This window comes from Eublepharis macularius, chromosome 7 (genome assembly GCF_028583425.1).
Source record: "Eublepharis macularius isolate TG4126 chromosome 7, MPM_Emac_v1.0, whole genome shotgun sequence".
NCBI lineage: Eukaryota > Metazoa > Chordata > Lepidosauria > Squamata > Eublepharidae > Eublepharis > Eublepharis macularius.
The window spans coordinates 123,092,833-123,117,612 of NC_072796.1; the positions used below are offsets into that span (position 1 = coordinate 123,092,833).

The window sequence follows — 24,780 nt, forward strand, 5'->3', positions numbered from 1 at the left end:
AGGTTTGAAACTCATAATACAGTTTACCAGTGCTTTTTTTTTTCTTAAAAAAGAGATGCCAGCACTCAGGGCTTTTTTTCTGGGAAAAGAGGTGGTAGAACTCAGTGGGTTGTCCTCAGAGAAAATGGTCACATGGCTGGTGGCCCCGCCCCCTGATCTCCAGGCAGAGGGGAGTTTAGATTGCCTTCGGCGTGGAGGGCAATCTAAACTCCCCTCTGCCTGGAGATCAGGGGGCGGGGCCACCAGCCATGTGACCATTTTCAAGAGGTTCCGGAACTCTGTTCCACCACCTTCCAGCTGAAAAAAAGCCCTGCCGGTACTTATGATGTCTGAATGCCCAAGAAGTGCCGGAACTCCCTAAAGAGGTGCTGGAACTCTGTTCCATTGAGTTTCCTTTTTAAAAAGCCTTGCCGTTTTCAGGGGATAGGCCTGTTTGTGTTTATATCACCCCATGCCTGCGATTTTTAATGTTGCCATAGATCTGCAGATTTTTTTCCTTTAAAAAAACCACTTATTTTTCATTTTTATCTTTTGTTTTAATGCCTGGTGATTTATTCGCAGGGACAAAAAATGTGCACCTGGTCCAGGATGCAGCAGGGTAACGAGTCCATCAAGCAATCGATTCTTATTGTTGAGTGGTGGTGTCCCATTTTCTACAATCTTCTCTGCGATTACCTGCCTGTTGTTGACAAGAACAATATTCCCTGTACATGACTCCGTGACATACGATGACATACAGGACCCGTAACAGCATATCCTGGGGCAGCTGACAGGCTCAGGGCTTCTAGAGGGGCCGAGTGCAACAGGCCCCTCCTCCCACAAGTGTATTTCCCCTGCTTACACACATCCTTCTCCTACCTGCTTGCAAGCAACCCATCACCCACATTTCTGGCTGAACATCCTACCCAAGATAATTAGGGAAGAGTATCCAAGTGGTTACAGCAGCAGCACTCCTGGAAGGCATGGGGGTGGCATTCCACACTTTACGTGCTGCCCAGCCCCATCAGGGAAAGGGCATGTGGGTGGCTATGGACACAGGTGGAGCGAGAGCTTATGAGTCAGCAGGGAAAGGATGTCCAGGCAGGTGGGGTGCATATGGATGGGTAGGCAGCTGCCACCACACCCCAAGGATCTTCACTGTGTGAGTGAAGGCAAGCTGTGGCAATTCCAAAGGAGCCCTCAGAATTCCAAAGGAGCCTTCAGAATTCCAAAGGAGCCATGCAACCAATAATTGCCACGTAAAGAAACAGCCATGTGGAGTTTCTATGTAATTCACCAGGGCCGGATCTACGGTTGTCGGCACCCGGGACAACCCAAGTCCGGCCGCCCTTGTGCATGCACACAGCACACGCATGCTACCGGTGCTGCATGATGATGTCACTTCCATGACATCATCATGCAGGACAGGCGTGCCACCAGTGGAGCGGCAGCAGCGTGGGTGGCTAGGAGGCCACCCGCGCCACTCGCCTGCCCGGCTGAGGGGGCAGCCAGCTTGCCACGCGCTCCCTGTCCTGTGGGGCAGGCAAATAGCGCGGGCGGCCTCTCAGCCCTCCGTGCCACTCGTTTGCCCAGCAGAACAAGGAGCGTGCAGCAAGCCAGCCGCCCCCTCAGCAGGGCAGACGAGTGGTGTGGGCGGCCTCCCAGCCCTCCATGTCATTCGCCTGCCCAGTTGAGAGGGTGGCCAGCTTGCTGCACGCTCCCTGTCTTGCGGGACAGGTGAATTGCATGGGCAGCCGCTCAGCCACCAGTGCTGCCACCGGTGCGCTCCCGGTGGCTGGCGGCTGTGCCCAGCACCCCCTCTTTGGCGGCGCTGGGGGCAGACTACCCCCCTGTCCCCCTTGATCCGGCCCTGTAATTCACCCACAGTGTGATTACCAAATATGACAACGCACCCAAAAGCCATTCTAAATGCAGAAGACGGTGGTAATTTCTGGTGAGAGAATTCTGGGTAGCACCACTTCAGTCTACAAGTGACAAGCGTCTCCCCCTTTTAAGTTATCCCTCGTTTAAAAAATTCTCCCTCACAGAAAGTGCACCCAACTTCTCTGTGTGTAGCATGCTACCACAGTAGGGAGAAAGGTTTTGCGAGGCCTTCTCCTTCAACATTTCATACAGTCCAGAATTCTGCCTGGCAAACTTTGTAATGTGTACAATTGCTTTTTTATGGAGCTTTTCACACTCTGAACCAAAGGAGGAACTGGCTCTTATGGCTATCAGAAACTAAGTAGAATAAATGGGAGGTTCTGCTACAGTCTGGATTAAGCAGGGGCCTAAAAACGAATTAGCTACCTCCCAGGGCACTCTTGGTGGAGTACAAAACCATATCAAACCTGAGAGTGCTTAACAATGATAGCCACAGGTGGCTGATGTTCTCTCTAAGAAGCTTTCTTTGGACGTTTGAGCTTCTGTGGGAAAAAAATTGCTTGCTTAGGTGTTTCATTATGGATTTTGTTTCTAAAACATAGACAAGCGAGGCTGAACTTTCTGGCCTTCAGTGGCTGTTTGTAAGGCAGTTTGTGAAAGCCTGCCCAGAGACCGTCGACGATCTAACTGCTCTTAACGAGGGAATTCAACGTCTTCTGCAAATTTATTTCAGGTTTTTTTTTTTCTTTCAAATTTGTTATCTCTACATGGCAGTTCTGGGCAACGTTCCATATAAGAAATGTCTTTAAAAAAAAAAAAGTCTTGGTAAAAATGTGCCAAGAGGGAAAGAGGAAAGGAAGATGGGAATGATCCTAAGCTTGAAAGTTGGTTAGATTTAAAAATACAAGATGGGAAGTGAGCTGAAAAACGAAGCCAGATAAAAGTTTCATTTATGACAGCATGTTAACCAGAAACCAAGGACTGTATTAAGCCCTGTCCGAGTAAAGGAAATGTCATATTTGAAGTGGCACTCGGTGGAAGGGGGCAAACACCTCAGGAGCGCACACATAGCGTGCACCCCCAGCTGGCGCAGCAATGTCACTTCCATAAGTGACGTTGTCGCACCAGCTGCAGGAGCATCCCCGAGCTTCATTTGGAGACAATTTGGGCCCCAAACCAGCCCAACTGGTGCCGTGTGGAGCGCAGGAGCGCACCCGTGGCCGGCGCAATGACATCACTTCAGGAAGTGACATCGCCACATGCCCAGTGTGGTGACGTCACTTCCGGAAGTGACACCATCATGATGAAGATTACAAATGGACCTGCAAAAGGTAAGTGCCAGGTCTCAACCCTCTCGGCGGGAGGATAGAGGGATGTGGCAACCCTAGCCTCCTGACTACCATTTCAGCCAACCTCACCCCTCTTTCAGAAATGTAACTGTGGTTCCGCCAGCAGGAGTGCCTGGTTGGATATTTGTCATAGGTGTGAGGCCAAAGTTACTCAGCAAGACAGTCCCAGACTAAAACCATTCAGTGGCTAAATCTCTCATTGCTTAGCCCTCGCTTTCCTCTTCCGCACATTTTTACTTTTTGGGACGAGGCCATATCTCAGTACCACAGCATCTGTTGTGCATGCAGAAAGCCCCAGGTTCAATTCCTGGCATCCTCAGTTTTAAAAGGAACAGGCAGTAAGTGAAGTGAAAGACCTCTAGCTGTCTTCCAGAGTAGACAATACTGATCCTGATAAACCGATAGGCTAACTCTGAGTCTCTCTACACGAGACACCTTGGCACATGTTTGTCACATGTAGGGAGACGCAATGTGGGCCAGGAAGCGTAGTTTAAAAAGACAGAACCAGCGGAGATCACTCCTCAGAGGGTTTGTTAATTTCATCTTTGCCTCCCGGAAGGCACTGTCAATTTCACCTCTCCAGTCTAAAACTGCTTGAGATCACAACCAGAGGGCAGTGAGGAATGGAAATGGGCTGGAGCTGCCTTCCAGGGCTGGGCTTGGAACTGGAGAAGTTATAATGGGCTGAAGTTTCCCTTCTGGCATTTCACAGCCCCTTCATACAGTGTATAGCAAAGCCTTTGCCCTGCTGCTGACTCTGTCTTTTTAAACTACTGTTCCTAGCTAACACTGCATCTCCCGACACATGTTCTTCATATATCAGATGAGACTCAGTGTATGGTAACTTCATGTATTTTCTGCTTCTATCCAATCGTCACAATTAGCTGAGGGGACAGTAAGTGGCAGGGCCACTGCATCTTAAACAGGGATACAGAGGAATTCTCAAGAGTTTTATCCGGGGCTTTCTTCTGGGAAAAGAGGTGGTGGAATTCAGTGGGTTGCCCTCAGAGAAAATGGTCACATGGCTAGTGGCCCCGCCCCCTGATCTCCAGACAGAGGGGAGTTTAGATTTTCCTCCGTGCTGCCAAGCAGCGCGGAGGGCAATCTAAACTCCCCTCTGTCTGGAGATCAGGGGGCGGGGCCACCAGCCATGTGACCATTTTCAAAAGCTTCCGGAACTCCGTTCCAACGTGTTCCAGCTGAAAAAAAGCCCTGGTTTTATCGCATCAGAGTGCTGCAGAGACAGAAATCGTGAACCTGACCAAAATCCCTCTTTACCACAGCCATCAAACATGATTGAAGTCCTCTCTTGTGGCTGTAGTCCACAAGTGTCTGATTGTGGAAGCCAGTCCTGAAGAGCCAGGGAGCCTAGTGCTTCTTGAGCTCAAATTCCATAAAAGCCTAGAAGCGCAAAGAAAGAACAAAGCATACAACATACAACTCTAACTTTCCTGATTTTTTTTTTGTCATGGTAGTCCCACTGCTGAAGAAACAAGCTACAGAAGAGCATAGAAAGTTGCTTGGGGTTTGGGTTTTTTTTTTTTTTTTGGTAAACTGCTGAAGCAGAAATAAAATTTACATAGTTCTGTCCTGCATACCTTCATCACTGACATGCTGACCATGCGTGCCCCTCTGGCATTATGTTTCACTTTCTTTAAAAAAAAACAAAAACCTGGCACCACGTATGCATGCTTGCACGCATAGGCGCACACAAACATACACATGACCAAAATTGCCATCAACAATCAGGATTATTTCTGTTTTCCTCTTTCCTTTCCAGACTCACTCACTTTCTGCAGAATTCCCTGGGTAATGCACTTTTAAAAATTAATGTTTCTCTGTTCAAATAAAAGTGGATTGCTAATGGCTTTTATGCTTCATCTGACAGAACACCCTTCATTTGTTCATTTATACACCAGCAGTCAACAGTGTTATGAAATACATTTTATTGCTGAGATGTGAACAGATTTAGAGCATCTCAGACAAGGAAGAGATTTGTTATTTGTTTTTTATTTTAATTTGACATAATCCTATAGCATAGACTCCAAACTAGCCCGTTTATGACAGGTCCAGCAAGAATTCAGAATTTCAATGATATTGGTTCCTCCTTCAGATCAATAGTAGGGAATTTTTCCCGTCATGGTTTGCATCGATTTAACTGAAATGGATTTACTATGAATAAATATATTGAAATGTTTTAACTGTGACCTTCATGTATTAATGGAGGCTTTGAAGTTAAAAACAGCCTTCATTTATGCAGAAGGTGGTTCCAAATTTCCACCTCTCTAAAGTTTATTGTTTAGCAAAAGACAGCAAATATTTGCACTAATAGCAAGGGACAGAAAAGAAGTTGAGACTTAAAAGGTAGGTAAAAGTAGTCCCCTGTGCAAGCACCGAGTCATTACTGACCCATGGGGCGATGTCGCATCACAACGTTGAGACCTACCCTTACGTTTAAAATCTAGTGCAAGAAATCTCATTATACACAAACATGCACATCTATTACACACAAAGATGGGTATGCCAAAATTTTAAAATTAAAACAGTAAGTAGATATATAGAGAGAGGCTAGTCTAAGCAAAGCAAGGGGGGACATAGTATGGCATATCCCATTTAAGCATCTCAGACGGAAGGGGCAGAAAACCCTTTTACTCAAGAACTGGTCAGCCATTTCCAACTGGAGAGGACAGAACTAGGCCACACGTGACTCATGTTTAAGGCAGTTTCATAACCATGATCTTTCTACAAGTTATCCACATTCTGATCACGTCCAGACTGGGCCACCATAATGTGTTTTATATGGAGCTGCCTTTAGGACATTTTGGAAGCTCTAACAAGTAGCAAAATGGCAACAGACAGTCAACTGACTGTCAGGAGCCATTGAGAACACATCTTGCCAACTACCTTGGCTACCTATTCTCTTCTGAGCACAATGCAAAATGCTGATTGCTACCTTTAAAGCCGAAAAGCATCTTTACGTGGTTTGGCCACAGGCAGGAGCCCTTGGTTCCTATCCCGTGGCTTGCAGCCTGTGGCTGCATTAGTCAGCCAAGTGAAATCAGGCTCTGGCCAGGATATGTTTGTTTCCTTTACTTAAAATAATACCATTTAAATTGGTTGCTTTGTATTTTGGAAATTTCGGTCAATTGCCTTGGGTCTCTTTGGGGAGAAAAGCACCCTAAGAAATGCCCAAATAAATAAATAAATGGAGGCCAGGGTACTCAGGGTGCTGCTTATGCCCGTGTGAACCTATTTTAGTGTGTGTGTGTGTGTGTGTGTGTGTGCGCGCGCGCGTGCATAAATGTTCTTCCAAACTGTATTTTGCCAGGCCACCCTTTCACCTTTCCGATGCTCCAATGTATTCACACTACTACAATAAAGCCACTAATACATGGAGCGTTCTGTACAGAGGAACACTGTAAGGAAAGACTTAAGTCTTGGGAAAACCAGGTACCTTTGATATGAGCAAGAGATGCATCTTACAAAGCTCCCAACCAGTCCTCAGATTTCAAGGCCAACTGACGCACCACACAGCAGCCAAATTTGTTATGAAGGGGAGAAATGCATCAAGGGACCAAGGAGCTGCAATGGCTGCAGCTGCTGACGCGCATAGTCTTCATTTTTATTAGTGCATGCCTTCCTTTCATGCTTTGGTGCTCAAAGCAAACTCTGGGGTTGGATCGGAGGATTTCTCACTTCCACCCTGCCCCCCATACAAACCACAATGGCCCTGTAAAGATTGCTCATGGGGGACCGGAGACCCCCCAGAACAGCATCAGAGCAGATATGGAAGTCTATAGTAGGAGGGGGAATTGGAGAAAATCATGCCACCATCTGCAAAGACTCTCTATGAGATCCAGTAGTCCATGCTGCACACATAGCAAACATGACTGCTGCATAAAAGATGTTTATCCTCAAAAAATTCATTATCATTTTTCATTTAAAATATTAATATCCTACAACTATGGCCTGAAAAGGAGCTTTCAAAGCCCCAAATAAGAATACAACCATTTCTCTAATAGTCAAATATGTCCCCCATGAAGATTTTTTTTTAAAAAAAGGTGTGACCACCCAAGCTTAAGGTAGATTTTTCTGAAAAACCTAGAGGAACCCACATGTTTGCAGAAAAACCTTTAAGTAAAAAACCAAAAGGAGTGGAGATTAAATGAACTAGAAAAAAAATTAAAGCACCAGCTTTGGGGGTTGCCTAGACAATCCCAAGAGCTGATTGAGATCTCGGCACCATTTGGGGTTGCCTAGGCAACCTAAAACATCTTTCTAAGAAGAGGGGAGATTAAGAAAGAGAAGGAGAAAGAAGGAAGGAGAGAGCCAAATCCAACACGTGGAGGCAACAAGCAGAAGGGAAGAGGAAGACGTGGGTGGAGCGGAGTGGACCAGGCACAACGATGGGGGCGGGGAGATGGAGCAAGGGTGAAGAGCGCAGGGCCAGGGGGCAAGCAGAGCCAGAGTGATAGGGAATGAGATTTTTCCTTCCCCCGTGAATCCTTACAGGTTCTCCTCTTGTAATAATATAAGCATGAAAGCAACTGTTCTGGCATAAGAGCGAGCACATTGATGGTACTGGCTTCTTCCCTCAATCGAGACATCAGAGACACCTCCCTGCTCAGCCAGCCTCCCCAAACCTTCCATTGCAATCTTTGTCACCACTGACTTTCTAACTTATATTTTCAGCTAGGGTTGCCAGCTCTGGGTTGGGAAATACTGGAGATTTTGAGGATGGAGGATGAGAGGGGCAGGGCTTCAGGAGGGGCTGGAGCTCAGCAGGTTATAATGCCATGCAGACAATCCTCTAGGGCGGCCATTTTCTCCAGGGGAACTGATCTCTGTTGTCTGGAGATCAGTTGTAATTCTTGGAGATCTCCAGGCCCCACTTGCAGGTTGGCAACCATATCTGAAGCACCCCAGAGCAGCCCCTCTTATGCCTACATCAGCCTTCCTGCATCCCCTTACTGATCCAAGCATCCCAATTTAAGAGGCACGCTCTCATGACCCAGGGAGAGTCCAAAACTACATTTTAACTACCCCGAAGACCAACAGCAATTTACCAAAAAATACCTGGATCAACCTATCTCATGTTAGTCAGAACAGTACTGTGGAGATATTCCAGCTGTGTTCTGGGGAACCCCGGGGGTTTCCTCAGACGCTTATCAGGGTTGCCTCAATGAAAAGACCAGTAATGGTCTTCCTTCAAATCAAATCAAAAGAGTTTATTGTCTATAGCCATAGGCCGTCACAATTCACCAAACATTGACTATAATGGCCTTCCTTGATTCTGCCTTCCATCTCCTTGCCTGCACCTGTCATCAACAGAGTTTATATCCTACCAAAGTAGGACACAAGAACTCTGTGACTAATCCACAGGGGTTTCTTGGTAGTCAAGTCAATGTGTAAACATTTCCTTCAAGCTGGATATCTCGAAAACCAATGATCTATAGTGTTTTATTTGACCGCACATAATTCTTTCCATCTTCTCATTTGCCGGTAACATTGCACATAATCATTGTTTCAACCTTTGCATTAGGAACTGGATAGAGAGACTTCTGAATAATTTCATGGAGCCCTAATGGCCAGCAGATTAGTCATTAACGGCCATCCATTCTCCATTACAGCTAAACTGAATAGTGCTTGAAGCAATTCTAATGCATTAGCCTTGACAACAGGCTACGTTGCCGCTTTCCCTGAAGTCTTTTGCTATGATGGCTGCAGAGAGACTGTCAAGTTACACTACACTGCTACTGGGCAGTCTAGGGATGTTCGAAACAAGATATATAGGAAACCAGCGGCGGCTCATTCACTGGTAGGATGGGTCATTTCTTCCATTGACACCATAGTGGAAAAGGAGTTGGTGCATGATCAAGACCAAGGAACGGCTCATGCTGAATCAATTTGTATTTATTTTTATTTATTTATTTTATTTTTAATCCACCCTCCCCACAAGCGGGCTCAGGGCGAGGTACAACATTGATTAAAATACAACTTAAAATCAATTTAAAAACAGATAAAATATTGTGCCCCTTTGGGGGCAACCAGCGGGAGTGGACTCTCCATACCCCTTGTAGACCAGTGGAAGGCTCGGTAATGATGGGCTAAAATTAGCCTCCACCATATGCCTGGCGGAACATCTCTGTCTTACAGGCCTGCCTAAATGATACAAGATCCTGGAGGGCCCGAGGGTCCTCAGACAGAGAGTTCCACCAGGTAAGGAAATTTAGATCTGTGTACACGTCCCTGAGAAATCGCGATCCTTGTTTCGGCCTGGGGCATATCATAGGAAACATTTGCATACTAACCTGTGCTAGCAGTTACAAGGACCTTTCAAAAAGAGTCCGGTAGCACCTTTAAGACTAACCAACTTTATTGTAGCATAAGCTTTCGAGAATCACAGTTCTCTTCGTCAGATGCAGACCTTACAGACACTGCTGGAAATTATTTGGTTTAGGCACTCGATAAGGTCAAGCCAGGACAACAAAAAGTAAGGGGAGAGAGAATTTCGAGAGAGAATATCATACCAATATTGAGCTACCTTGACGTTCAAAGGCTGCAATAGAACGGATGATGAAAAACAGGTGAGCAAAGTAATGCTGCTTGTAGATGAAAGTGGATTCTTTTTTAATGTTGGCTATTTAAGTAGTTTATGAAGGGCTTATAATATTCACATTCATTTATCACTAAGCTGCAGGTGTCAAAAACTGGTGCTCCAACACTTGTTGCGGAAGGAAGGCATGCTCTTCAGGAGAAGTAATTGCCAAGAGCCATGAAGCACAGGACCTTGGTTCCCAGTTTAGGGAATTATTTATTTTCATGATTTATCTATCCCATTTCTATCCTGCTCTTCCTTCAAGGAGCTCTGGGGCATTGCATACTGGTTGTCTCATTTTTATCCTCCTAGGCTGAGAGACGAGGAGTTGACCAGCACTATTTTCTGAGCTTGATGGTTGATCAGGAATTCAAGCCTTGGCCAAAGCCCAAAACTCAGTCCGCTACAGGTGCTGCTGACAAATGAAACTTCCTTTCCCTCCTGTAAAAAAACACGACTGTTCGGGACAGGGCCGGATCGAGGGGGGCAGGGGGGGTAGTCTGCCCCTGGGGCCGTCAAGGAGGGAGTGCAGGGCGCCGCTGCCAGTTTCCGGGAGCGCGTGAGCAGCCTCCCAACACCCCGCGCTGCCTTCTGCCTGCCCCGCAGGACAAGGGGCGGCCGGCTTGCCACATGCCCCCTGTCCTGCAGGGCAGGCGAATGGTGTGGGCGGCTTCCGAGCCCAGCCCTGCGCTGCCTCCGCCAACTCGCCAGACGCCAGGGCAACCGGCTTACCGTGGGGCGGCACGCTCTGCCCTGCATGATGACATCACGGAAGTGATATCATCATGCAGTGCTGGGAGCGTGCGCGCACATAATGCGCGCGCGAGGGGCCGGGCTTGGGTTGCCCTGGGCGCCGGCAACCCTAGATCCGGCCCTGGTTTGGGTTGATTATGGTTTAAATCTTGCATGAACTCAGGAAGTTACTGCCTTAAGATCAGCATCATCTCTTCTGATTGGCAGGGGCTCTCCAGGGTCAGAGATCTTTCATATCACCTACTACCAAACTCTTTTAACTGAAGATAGTGGAGATCAGTTTGCCAGCAATCTGGAGAGAGAAAAAAATTACCTGCACCTTTCAAAGAGCTTGTTGTATGCAAACAGGCAATTGAAGCTCTTCGTGGCAGAGAGTTAAATAACTTGCACCTGGTAAATAACATCCCATTATGCCTCTGTTAACGGGACAGGCCATTTTTTTTTAACCTCCAGGTAGTTGGCAACCCTTCCCAGGGCTTTTTTTCTGGGAAAAGAGGTGGCGGAACTCAGTGGGTTGCTCTCGGAGAAAATGGTCACATGGCCAGTGGCCTCACCCCCTGATCTCCAGACAGAGGGGAGTTTAAATTGCCATATGCGCTGCCGAGCGGCGCGTAGAACAATCTAAACTCCCCTCTGTCTGGAGATCAGGGGGCGGGGCCACTGGCCATGTGACCATTTTCAAGAGGTTCTGGAACTCCGTTCCACTGCGTTCCTGCTGAAAAAAAAGCCCTGACCCTTCCTAAGACTGAACCCGGGACCTTCTGGATGCTAAGCAGGTGCTCTGCCACTCAGCCACAGTGACAGCCCCTCCCTGCTTCAGGCAATAGGAGGTCAACAAAGAGTTGGTTTTCATATAAACCTCAAACTCTTCTGGACTGTGGGCCTCCTTCCATGAATGTGGAAACCTAAACTGGATCTGATGTGGCAAAATACCCCACAAAGTGGACCAGTTTAGATAGACTGGATTGTCAGAGCATGAAGCCCTTTCCTAGCTCTGTTTTGGATAGGATCAGGGTCTTGTGGTCTGATCTAAAATGGATTAATTTTAGCCAAACTCCCTGTGGCAGCGTTCCATGTAGAACCTCTCTCCCTCTTCTTGGCTCTCTCTGTGCAGTTTTCTAAGGCCATGAGAAATGTCGCAGAGGGTTCCCAGCGAATACCATAGCAGCTCTTGAGGCCCTGCATACAGCCGTGCAAACTTGCCACGGTGTTCAGGGACGCTGGGAAGCATCAGCTATATCTCCCAGTGGGGAGGTGTTCCAGAAAAAGCAATGGCAGGGACAGTCAGCCACTGGAGCTGGCACACAGCGATGATGTCATCACTCCGCACCTGTGCCTAAGGGCCCGGTCCATTCTGAACCTAATTCAGAGGTGAGATTTTATTTATTTATTTACGACATTGCACCCTGCTTTTCTCCCAAAATGGCTTACACAGCTCTCCTGTCCTCTACTTTATCCTCACAACATCCCTGCGAAGTAGGTTCAGCCGAATGTATGATTAGCACAAGGTCACCCGGCGAGCTTCCATGGCAGAGTGGGGACTCCATCCTGGGTTCTCCAGATCCCAATCAGGAATTCTAACCACTACAGAACACAGCCTCTGTCTTATGACATCCAGTAGCCATTTGATAAATTAATCTGTTCATTCCTGATGGTTTCCAAGTATATATTGTAATGATTTCCAGGTCCTCTCTTCTCTAAAAACTGGATAGAATGAATCAAAGGAACGCTGAACAAAATGGGTATTAATACCTCTGGGATACTGCATGTGCAGGGCATGACCCAGTCGTAATGGTGCACTTTCAAGCCTCATCAATTTCAGTGGGAGAATTAAGGACGTCCTTAGATCTCTCCCACTGAAACCAATGCTACTTAAAATGGCATAATTTTTCCTGGACTGCTCCTATTTCTTTATTACATTACTGTATGATTGCATCTCGTTCTTCTAAGAAAATGTTTTGCAGTCACCATCACATAAGACCAACTCTGTATATGCCAACTAAAGCTGCTTTAAAAAAGCTAAACAGAACACATGAAATCAAAAACAAAAAACCATGATTCCCAAATACGCTTCAGCTGCAAGCAACAGCGTTGGAATCTCGACAAAGAGTGATGGCTGTTGTGGGTTTTCCGGGCTGTATTGCCGTGGTCTTGACAGCCATCGTTCTCCGGCCGTGAAAGCCTTCGACAATACATCGACAAAGAGTGTTTTCTTTCAACAAAGCCCAACAACCCACACATGAAGCTGCTGCTGCTCAGCTAAGGGACACACCAGTTGTGTGATTTAGCCCAGAGCTCAACTAGCAATGAAAATCCTAAAATAGTTTTATGACATCGCTGGAGACGCCGCTATGCAAAACAGGTTGCTGCTTCCTATGAATTGGGTGTGGAGAAGAAATGAAGTATGGTCATGCTGACAATTCCCTCCATCCCCACCAAATCCTGGAGAGACAACCTGCAGATATTTTTGTCAAAAAAATTCAGTGACCACAGTAGATTTCTTGCAAACAAAGGCACAGAGGTGAGGAGGGCAGGCCTATGCCCTTCAAGTTTGATCTGAGCGCCAAGCTGCAAGTGATGCCTTACACAGATTGGACACTTGTCAGCTTGTCATGGGAAATGTAGGCGTCCTGGTTTTACAGCTTGGCTCTCCATTACAGCTGCAAGACCCGGATGCCTACATTTCCCATCAAAACTTGAGGGAAGCTGACAAGTGTCCAACCTGTGTCAGGCGTCACTTGTAGCTTGGCTCTGAGAGAAAAGCCTGTGTCTGTGTATCTTTGTGTGTGTGATTCAGCGTTATTTTTCCACAGAAAACCTGCTTAATCTCAGTGTCCTTGTTCGCAGGAATAATCCAAGTGAAACTGAAGAGAGAGAGAAACCTTGGCATGCCACAGTGTTTGTTTGTCTTACAGCAAAACAAAAAAAAGAAAGAGTACACAATGAAGTATTAAGTAAGGGCAGACCTCAATGGGATGCCAAGGCTGGATTAAGACTTGCTGAGGCCCTGAACTATGTCTAGTTTAAGCAGGCCTATAGCATTATCAAAAAATCCACCCCGTAATTAAGTTATTTTTTTGTATGTTCGGGCCCTAAAATTGTGGTTTACTCAGCTTGTGGATAAAACCAGCTGTGTGTGATTCTGAACTACAGGGTGACTCCAAAAACAGCAACATCAAGAGTTCTTGATCCACTCTGCCAAAACGTGAAGCCATTGAAACAGGAGATAGCTTCACAAAGGGTTTCCTGCTCCAAAGGGTTACCAACTCCTAGGTAGGAAATATCTGAAGGTTTTTTCGGGGGTGGGATCTTGGGGAGAGGGGAGGGACCACAGTGGAGTATAATCCCATATAATCCAATTTTCAAATCAGGCATTTTCTCCTGGAGAACTGATAGGATTGCCAGAAGAAGCCTGGCAACCAGCAGGATGGTTGGGTGTGTGTGATATCAGCGACATAGGTGACATCACTATCTTGCTACCAGCTACAATCCAGAAGAGACAATGGGTACCTCTAGGAATTGCTGGACACTCTATGGTTTTACCACACAGCTTCTGGCAGTTCCTAGAGCTACCCATTGTCACTTCTGGACTGTACCCAGATTAACGTACCAGCACAGAGCCTGGCGGCGTTTTATTTTAATTTTTGTCTCAGCAGTGGCAGGCAACAGCAGCAATCAACAGGAGGCCTCCTGCTTTAATAGGAGACCAGCCAACTTTGGAAACTGATCTCTATAGTCTGGAGAGCAGTTGTAATTCTGGGAGATCTCCAGGCCTCACCTGGAGGCTGACGACCCTACTAGTGATATAAAGAGGGGGAACTCTTTTGTGCCTCCACAAGGGATTCCTGAGGTGTCTCTCACAGCTTGGTGACCTGTCTTGTTTGTGTGCAGTGATGAGAGAGGAGCCTGGACTATGCAGGTAGTTTTTAAAAATTGTACTTTCTTCTGTTATGGAACTCAAGATGGCCTGCACAAGAGTCCCAAGAGATCTCCCATCCAGTCCTTGACTTGACACACACCAGTTTAAGTCTGACAACAGAAAGGACTCGGTGTTGTGTGCCCTCCCACCATACCTATGGATCCAATTTTGTAAAGCTACCAGAACTTCTGAGGAGACAGAAGATGACAAGAAGCTTACAAGGGCATTATAAAGAGGTGAGGGGACAGTAGCAGAATGTAACAGGAAGCAGGTTGTGACGGAACACAATTTAAAGAGAGGTTTCCACCATGCAGCACTCAGAAGGCTGGAGGGGGAGGAGCTGACAGTGGCCTGAAATAAAAACTGGATTGGCTGGCTTCCCCCTTCCCTCTGATTGGCTGGCCAGAACTCCACCTTCAGAATGTGAGCATTGCTGACAGAATTTTTTCTCAGACAGTTACCCCTCTAAAGTGAGGGGAGGGATATCAGTTGTCCTACTATACCAACCTTGTTTGAGGGAGAAGTTTCCAGTATAAAACCTATTTACACAGCCACGATAAAAATGGATGGGGGGGGGGGGTTGTTTTTGTCACAGAGGGAATTGAGTAGCAGTGAAGATGCCCATTCCAGCCAAAGGAAAGGGTTATTTCTTCTTAGGAAAGGAAGAATAACTCCTGCCCAGTATCTAGAAAAAGGGGTTTGGCTCTGTGGATGACCCCGGGACTGGTGTAAAAGGAAACACTGTGTTGAACTACCGTCTGGCAACCTAAGTTTAAAAAGGGGAACTCTGTGGAGAAACTCTGTTACTGTAACCCGGAGTAAACAACACACCTCTCACTAAGAACACTGAAACTAAGGTGCAAGCAAACTGTTTGGCCTTTTACATTTAAAGAATTCTGTTTTACCAGCAAGTTTTACCTCAGCCCTTTCATCCCCTGACTGTCTATATTCCATCTCTGCCTGTTCAATAAAGTTTGTTATTTTTTAATAACTGCTTATCAAGGTAGAACAAAAAGAAATTTAACCTATAAACAGAGGCACACTACTTGAGGCTGCTCAGCCACATCGAGCAAATTTTAATTTTGGCAGGAAAATCTGCTTCACAGTGGGAGAGTGAGGGGGTGGGGGTCCGTCATACAGGTCAAAACGGACAAGCTGAGAGGGAAGAAAGATGGAGGAATGGAGTCCAAGAAGCAAGAAATGGGAAGATGCGGATTTCTAGAATTAACAGAGGCAAGACTGGTAAATGCCAATCACATCAGCACTGGAGGGGTAATCAGCAAGCGACAAACTTATTCATCACATCTTCCCAGTTGCTGAGGAGAAAGGTGAGTTTATAAATATTTTAAATAAACAAATCTAGAGCTTCCCCCATCTGCTACTGCATTCATTATAACCTATTTTAAAAGATACTATCTCCAACCTCTTATCTGAGATAGTTTGGCTTGTGAAATGGCTCTGTTGTGTTAGACAGCAATGCCCTGTGATGATCAATGCTGTAAAAGACTGGTCATAAATGAGCATGCTGAGAATGCAGAGGCAGGAGGGAATGACCTATGCCAAAGAAAAGGCAGTTACTAGTACATTTTAGTTCAGGCAACAGACACAGCAATCTGCAACTTGTGAATTATGCTTAACGTTGTTTGAGTAAGTCACCAAAAATACATCTACTCTACAAATCTGAGGGTCAGATCCCACAGATCCATTCTGCTAGCACCTGCACTTTCCTCTAAAGCCAAGCAACTCTAGAAGAACTTCTTATATCAGTGGAAGGTTCCTCACACCAGAGGAGAGCACAGTGGAATGGACCTGTGGAATTCAATCCAGCAATAAGCACGTATTTTGCAATATAATAGATTTAACAATATGTTTGCCTTTTTACATGCACTGAAGTGTTTTGAAAACAGTGACAACGTATACATACATTCAGGAGTTTCTGCTGAAGAACAATCCTACCCAGTTCGTATAGTCAGTAAGCAGTAAGAAGAGCCAGTAAGGAGAGCCGTTGTGGTATAGTGGTTAGAGTGTCAGGCTAGGATCTGGAGCGTTGGGCTAAGTTTGAATCACTGCTCTGCCATGGAAACTTGCTCGCACCAGTCATATACTCTCAGCCTAATCTATTTCACAGGATTGTTGTGAGGAGAGGAGAAAGATATAAGCCATTTTGGGTCCTCACTGGGGAGAAAGGAGGGGTATAAATGAACGAAACAAATTAAATGTTCTCCATTTATATAAATAGTGAGGGATGTGACAGGCATTCTAGAGCTGACATCGGGGACCTTGCGGCTTAAGACTAGGCCCTGGTCTAGCAAACTCCCTAGACCTCTGTATATCACGCCACAGAGCCCTCTAGGCAGAGAGAGTATGAGCAACATCTATGATTAGAAGGCAGTATGAAGTCACTTAATTGCTCAGGTGTAGAATAAATTCTTGAAGCCTGGTTTGATAGATCTTTGGGCTAGGCTTGTCATTCTCCAGGTGGGTCCTGGAGATCTTTTGTAATCACAACTGATCTCCAGACATATACTAGTTCCTCTGGAGAAAACTTCTTCTTTGAAGGGTGGACTCCACGGCATTATACTCTGCTGTGATCCCTCCCCTCTCCGAAACCTGTCCCCCTGCCTCCACCTCCAAATCTCCAGGAATTTCTTGACCTAGAGTTGGCACCCTACTTTGGGCTCTTATTTCAAGGCCCCTCCTCCCGCTGCATTTGGATTCGAGAATATATATGTTGAGCGTGGAGTTGGGTTCAGCCACTCACAGTCTTGGCCTGATTTTGAAAGAATTAAAAGTTTGCCTTCTTTAATTTATCATTCAAACTGCGTAAGAGATCCACATTTTCCTTTCCCGCTGCCTAGTTTTGTTTTCTCCACAGCAAATCTTCAAGGTACATTCTACGCATGAGAGAAAATGGGAGAGGGCCAAAAGGTAGCTTTAAATCCCTTCGTGACCTGGGGGCAACATCACTGAAGGACCACCTCTTCCCACAGGAACCTACATACTAACATCCCTGGGCCCAGCAATTTCCCCTTGAATTGTCTTCACAAACAACTACTGCCTGCTTGAGAGCATTTTCAATGTGGCACGCACTCTGCCGAACAAGCTTCCAAAGTTAATCCAGAAGGCCCTATTCCCTCCCAGTCCTTTGGAAGGCCTTCTGGCAGTTCCAGTGTATTTATTTTAAACATTTCCACCCCACCTTTTCTATGTAGCCAAGAGCAGCTTACAAATACAACCATAGGAACAACGTAGTAAAAACGGTATAAAAGTGACAGCGTTGTTTCAAAAGTTCAACAACATTCCCAAAGGGAGCAACATGAGATGGATGGCCTGCCAGAAAGAACAAATTCTCTTTGAGTTCAGCTTAAAATTACCTCTCAAGAGATAACCTGCTGAAAAAGAATGGTCTTAGGGAAAGGCCATCGAGGTTGGTATCTCTGGAACCTCTTCTGGTAATCTGTTTCATAATACAAAGGCAGCAATTGAAAAAAAAGCGCCCAGGAATAGACAAAGGGAGAAGATGCCACACTGGGAGCAGGGACTGAGGCGAATTTACGATGAGTGCACATGCCGCACAGATGGATAAAGGAAGAGTCAGGCTTTCAGATATGCAGGTCCCAGATCATGCAAGGTTTTAAAGGTAAACAGGAAGCTAGTGCAACTGCTTCAAGATTGGTGTTATCTGTGCATAGCAGCTAAACCCCACAAGAAAGCAAGTGGCTGCATTCAGCACTAACTGAAGCTTCCAGGTTCAGCCCCTTTTCAAGGGCAGCCCCTCATACAGCATGTTGCAGCAATCTATACATATAAAAACAAGTGTCCTGACTGACTCATCAACGCCCAGCCCAAACCCCTGGACCTAGAAACGTGAAATTTGGGGAGAACATTCCTTTCATGATGTAAAGACTCACTAAGAAGGGATTTTAAGAAATGCACCCCCTAAGGAGGTAAAAAGGGGTAAAATACATTTTCCCATAGGGATACAGTTTCCCTGTGCGGCTGGCAGGCTGCCCGCCCCCCCCCCCCCCCCGCCAACTGCCAACTCAGCCACTCTTCCCTGAGGTCATTTGCTTATGTGGCTTGATTGGTCATCATCACCCCAACATTCGAAACAGTATGCAGTTGCTGTTGGGAGTCGTCGAATGTGTCCTGAGGTAAAAATACACCTCCCAGTCTTCCCTCTAAGGTTGCCAATCTCCTTGTGGGGCCGGGCTTTCCTGTGTAGCTGGCAGGATCCTGCCTGCTCACACCACCCCCTCCCTGATGGGTCAGCTGTGGAACTGTGTTCTAAGGTAAAAATCAGGTAAAGGAAACTGCAGACAGTTGAAGAAAGACAGTACAAGACTCCTGAATAGGGATTTTATATAAAAGTCAGTATGGCAACTGAGTTTTTAAATGTTCATGGGGAGATGGTGCAAGACCTTTCTAGGGGCCATTTTAATGTGAACCTCTCACATGAACCTGCCGAAGTGCCCACCACACCACCCCTCCCTCAGTCAAACTCCACCTCGCACCTCTCGCAACCATCACCTCTTACTGCCGCCAAGAAGCCTTCTGACAGATGTCCTGCAAGATACGCCAATGCTAAAAAGAGGAAGCAACTTAGAGATACATCAAAGAAATATGCACATCGTACTCCTGCGGTGCATCGAGCAGCAGTGGCCAAGTACCAGCAAGATCACCCTGGCAGAGTTTATCTATGAGCAAAGCAATCCCGGAAGACGAGTAGAGAGGCGCTCACTTCCACGGAAGGTCAGGGCTCACTCAGGCATGGCATATGATCTGCTACCTTCAAGCTGCCTCTTAACCTCATCCATGCAGAAACAGCTCTGTTCAATATCTCAAAACAAAGCAACATGGCCCAAGTGCTGTGGAACTGTAAGCTCATTGTTTGGGATGAGAGCACCATGGCGCTCAATGGGTGTTTTAAGGCACTGAGCATAACCCTCAAAGATGTCAGGGGCAATGAGAAAGTGATGGGGGGGGGGAGTCACCATGCTGCTGGCTGGTGACTTCTGGCACACTCTGCCAGTAGTCCCAAGGGGAACTCGAGCTGACGAGGTTACCGTGTGTGTCAAGGCGTCGTATCTGTGGCCTCTCATCAGGAAACTCTCACCAAGAAAGAACATAACGGTCCACTTGAGAGGCAAGGTGTCTGCTGGGGGATTCTGTGAACTCCTACTAAAAATAGGAGACGGAGAGTATCCTGAGTCCAAGGGAAAGGTGACCATCCCTGCAGGCCTGGGCACAGTAGTGACAACCCTTGCAGACCTAACAGCCATGATATACCCTGATATCGTCACTATCATGGAGAAGTCCATGGACTGGCTGTGCAAGCGTGCCATTCTGACCCCCAAGAACGACAAGGTTGCCATCATTAATGAAACACAACTCCCTCGAAGGGGCAGAAATGGAGTACAAATCTGTGGACTCAGTGGTGCAAATGGATGATGCAGTCCACTACCCTGTGGAGTTCCTCAACATGCTCAACCCTCCTGGCTTCCCAGCCCACAAGCTTCTCCTCAAAGTGGGGGCTCCAGTGATGCTGCTCCAGAACCTCAGCCCACCCAAGCTCTGCAATGGCACCAGACTATGAGTGAAAGCCCTCCACAGGGATGTCATCAAGGCCACATTGTTCACTGGCAGTGCTCAGGGGGAGTCGGCGTTCATACCATGCATACCATTCATACCATCAGATAACCTCTTCGAGTTCAAAAGACTGCAGTTCCCCCTCAAGGTCTGCTTTGCTATGACGATCAACAAGTCCCAGGGGCAGATACTGAAGGTGGCAGGAATTGACTTGAGGGAGGACTGCTTCTCACATGGGCAGTTCTATGTGGCCTGCTCCAGAATGAGCTCACCCAGCAGCCTAGCACCTGAGGGGAAAATCACCAATGTGGTCTACAAAGAGGTCCTTCAGTAGAAAAAAAGGTTGTACGTATTTTTCACTTTATTTATTGTACTACAATCTTTTCCTTTTAAAAATTTCTTCAATAAATCTTACATTTCGAAATTCACTTCATCCGTTTTCAGAATCAACATGCTTCGCTTTATTCAGTCACCTTTGTGAAGCTCGGGTACTATGCTATTATACTACAAAACCAACTCACTCAACTCACACACACACACACAAACCAAAAAATGTTACATACCCATAAGTATTATAACTGGATTTAAAGTAGTTAAATACCATAGCGAAGCATGGGCATCCCCCTAAGGGGGTAAAAAGGGGTAAAATGTGTTTTCCCAAAGGGATACAGCTTCCCTGCGTGGCTCGCAGGCTGCTGCCTGCTTGCGCCCCTGCCCACTGCCAGCTTGGCCACTCTTCCCTGATTGGGCCAGCCTTTCAAGGTCATTTGCATATACAGGCTGATGGGGGCTCACAACATTCCACACCTCATCCCCCCACCCCGAGACAGCTGGAACATAGAGGTCATTTGCGTATGCGGCCTGATTGGTCCTCACACACACACACCCATTCTAAACAGTATGCAGTTCCTATTGGGAATCATTTAATGTGTCCTGAGGTAAAATGCACCTCTCAGTCTTCCCCTAAAAGTTCACTAGGGTCGTCAACTCAAAAAAACAAACCCACAAACCAAAAAATGTTACATACCCATAAATATCGTAACTGGATTTAAAGTAGTTAAATATCGTAGTGAAGCACAGGTATCAAGCCAGTTCAATATATAAGTTACAGAAGTATTGATCAGCATGGCTAGGTCAGTCAAATGTAATGGGAATGCTGTTTTCTAATCACTGTAGATGAAAGAAAGCAGTCCAACCAAGAGCAAGATTTGAGTCCAGTAGCACCGTAAAGACCAACAAGATTTTCCGGGTGTGAGCTTTCAAGAACCTAGCAAGAGCTCCCACCTGTTTTTTTTCATTAAGGCGTTTGGGGGTACAAAACTTTACCTAACCTGCTAATGATAATTTTAGATCTATCCGCTCCTGCCAGAACTGGATGAATTCTTTCTGTTGCTGAGGTCTCGTCGGTTGAGGTCCTGGAATAGAACTATGATAGCTGTATTCTGCAGCTAAATGTGCTGTTTTACACTCCTTGTAAGTCAGCTGTACAAACTTGACTTTTTTGGGGGGGTTATAATAAACCGCCCTGAGCTTTATGGAGGGATGGACTATAAATACTTTTAATTTAAAAAAACATAGTAGTCCTTCTGTAACATTAAAACAGCATTAAAACAGCATTGCACTATTTTGGATTTCAGCCATTTTTGCCCAAGGCTTTCTGTGTATCATCAACAAGTTGGAAGACAATCTGGAATGTAGAAGAGTGACACATCAAATCCCTCAGTAACAAAGCAAGGTTGTCCTTCAGCATTGACTTCAGATGAGTGACACCACAAATTAAATTGGCTTAGACAGTGAAGAGTAGGACCACTGGAAAGACCTCCTTGACAAGCCTACAATATCTCTTAGTCAAGCAATTCCCCCAGGACTGCCCCGGGGTTATAACGAGAACTATCAGCAGGAGTATGGTGAACTGCTGACCCCAATCTAAGTCTTGTGGGCAATTCATGACCTTGACTGGCACAGCATTAACTTCACTAAGCGAAGTAACATTAAGAATAGGATCCCTGAAGGCTGCCTACCTGAAAAGGATTCTCATAATTTGTCACAGCGAGTTTCCATCAAAGCCGAAAAACAACATTTATGGTCCATGTTTCTTCTGGTCCACATTGCTTCCCTCCCGCCCCACAGCTGTTGACAATAGGAGACTGTGCTACCAGACAAACACATCTCTTTTTTTAGGACAAGGTCTTGCATACAATTATACAAAACTGGTAACAAAGTTTACTAGTTCATTTGCCTCCTTGTGAGGTGTGTTACTAGGAAACCTGAACCATAAGTCTGGCAAGCTACAAATCATTATCTTGATGCACTGCTAATGATGAATAGCTTGCTAAGCTCACCAATCAAAACACCTTGTGAGAACGGATAGTTCTGAGAGAGGAAGAGGAGTAAGTGGACCAAATTATATTATGTATCTGAGGTGAGTGACGTCTGACATGTATGCTTGATACATGTCTTACAATCTGTCAAGCTCTTAAATAGCTTTGTCTCCAAGGTGATTTTTGGGCAACCAGATATGGAATATTTGTAAAGTGGATGCCAGTATACCACAAATGAGCACCTGCCTTTATCTGAACTTCTCATGCATCCCCCTCCCACAATTAACATATATGAAAGTTCTGAACAAAGACCAAGAATTCTGAGGCACTGAAAATTCCAAAAATGATGATCTGGCAATACAGCCTGGGAGAAAACTCCAAGCCGAAAAAGCAGCATTAGTGTTCAACACAACACAACAGATAATACAAAGCCATTATGTTCTAAGAAGAAGGTGGGGAAAAAACAGGTTGGAAGAGACAGCTTGCTTGTTATCTCCCCTCATTGTGAAAACCGTCCATTGAAAAGGAAGAGCCCCACAGATGCCTTGAGCTCCATGGAGGAACATTTAAGAATATCAGCTGATAATGATATATAATAGCCATGCAAATACAGCAGAATCTGATTTCACCCTCTTGCCTTGAAGCAAATTGGGTGAATCCAATGGATTAATGAGGTTTCTTTATCTCAGGCCTGCCCAACTTGTAACTAACCAAGTCAAACACAGGTTGTCAGCCCTGGCTTGTGGCCTAATGGGTTCCTGCTCTTCCCTTTTGCTTCTCCGCCCCCTATTTCTGTAGCCCTAACAATGCTACAAGAATAGATTGGTTGAATTCTTCAGAGATGTCCATATACAACTGGACAACCTGCATTCACCTTGGTACATCACCAGTTGTTGTTATCATCTAGCAATGAATGGGTAAGACAGCATTAGCCAAGATGGTTGCAGAATTGCTGTGAGATCAATATGGTCATGAACACACTGATAGACACTGGAAGATTCCATATCTGGCCATCCAAAATAGGAGAATTTATAACTCATAGAAAATCAGACACGCAAGGCAAAATGGCTCAGAGACTTAGCAGAACTTTGAGACACAATAGCTTGTTCTGAAGGAGAACCCCAACCATTATTAAGTATTCCCAATGAATCTTACCTGAACACACTCTTTAACCAGCAGGTTTTTTAAGTTTAACTCCAGCTTTGTAAATGTGACCGCTAGTTTACTATGCAAGAACCCAAGAGCTAATCAAGACTGGAAATTAATGGTGAGCTGTCTATTTAAAACAATTCTTGCTTGTTTTGGACCATCCTAAGTGCTCCTGGCAGCCTCTTTGACATATGAAACAAGTTAAATACAGCAAGATCAAGCTGATGGTTACCAGAATCAAACACCACCACTATCCTTGCATAAAGACATATTCATTGTCACACTTGCACCAGTTCCTTTACCAGATACATGGCCTGAAGATACTCCACAGGCACTCATTCCCAAGATCTGTAGCCCCATGACTGAAGAGAACCACCCAAGCAAACATCTCCTGCCTATGTAGCTGGCAAATTGTGAGATAACCTCAATTAGTGCAGGCCTCATGGCAGAATCAGCTGTGACCTGTGACCTGGAGCTGCTGCTGAAAACAACAGCCCTGTGTGAAGCTCTTTGCCTTTCCCCTAAGCTACAAGTGACGCCTGACACAGGTTGGACACTTGTCAGCTTCCCTCAAGTTTTGATGGGAAATGTAGGCATCCTGGTTTTACAGCTTGGCTCTCCATTACAGCTGCAAGACCAGGACGCCTACATTTCCCATCAAAACTTGAGGGAAGCTGACAAGTGTCCAACCTGTGTCAGGTGTCACTTGTAGCTTAGCTCTTAGGCACACTTCTCATGTTATGACATGCTGTGATTTCCCAGCTTCCACCGGCAGCACCCAATAATACAGAAGTAGGGCCAGGCAATGAATAAATGTGATGATTCAATAAAAGGGGTCATGTGTTTGAACCTTATGGAGAAAAGGAGAAAACTCAACCCTGGACAATGATAACCAGAGATGATGCAATACATCTAATCCTCAATATAAGTGACATAAAAACAATTAACAGCATCTAATGTTCACAAAACAAAACTGAATTTCTGCTGTTTGAAAGGGGTTTTTTTTGTCATTAAGAAACAGCAACCAAAAAATAATTGCTGTTATCATAACAGACAGGCAGCCCCTAATTCACCTATCGATCGGTTTCTTGTTATTTGCCTTTTGTTCTTCAGTGGGAAGTTGCAGGGACCCCACGAGGCTTCTCCGCACAGCAGTGCATGCTGGAGAACATCAAAGTAATTTCTGTCTGCTCCGGTACAACCTTTCTCTCTCCCCTCCTGTGCGCCTTGGAACTTTCC

The 24,780-nt window shown here is 45.8% G+C and overlaps 1 protein-coding gene across 2 annotated transcripts in view; it reads right to left on the reverse strand.

The window, feature by feature from the left end:
* The window catches only part of SAMD12 (sterile alpha motif domain containing 12), a 279,826-nt gene that overhangs the window by 156,679 nt on the left and 98,367 nt on the right, over positions 1 to 24,780 (reverse strand). The window lies entirely within an intron of this gene.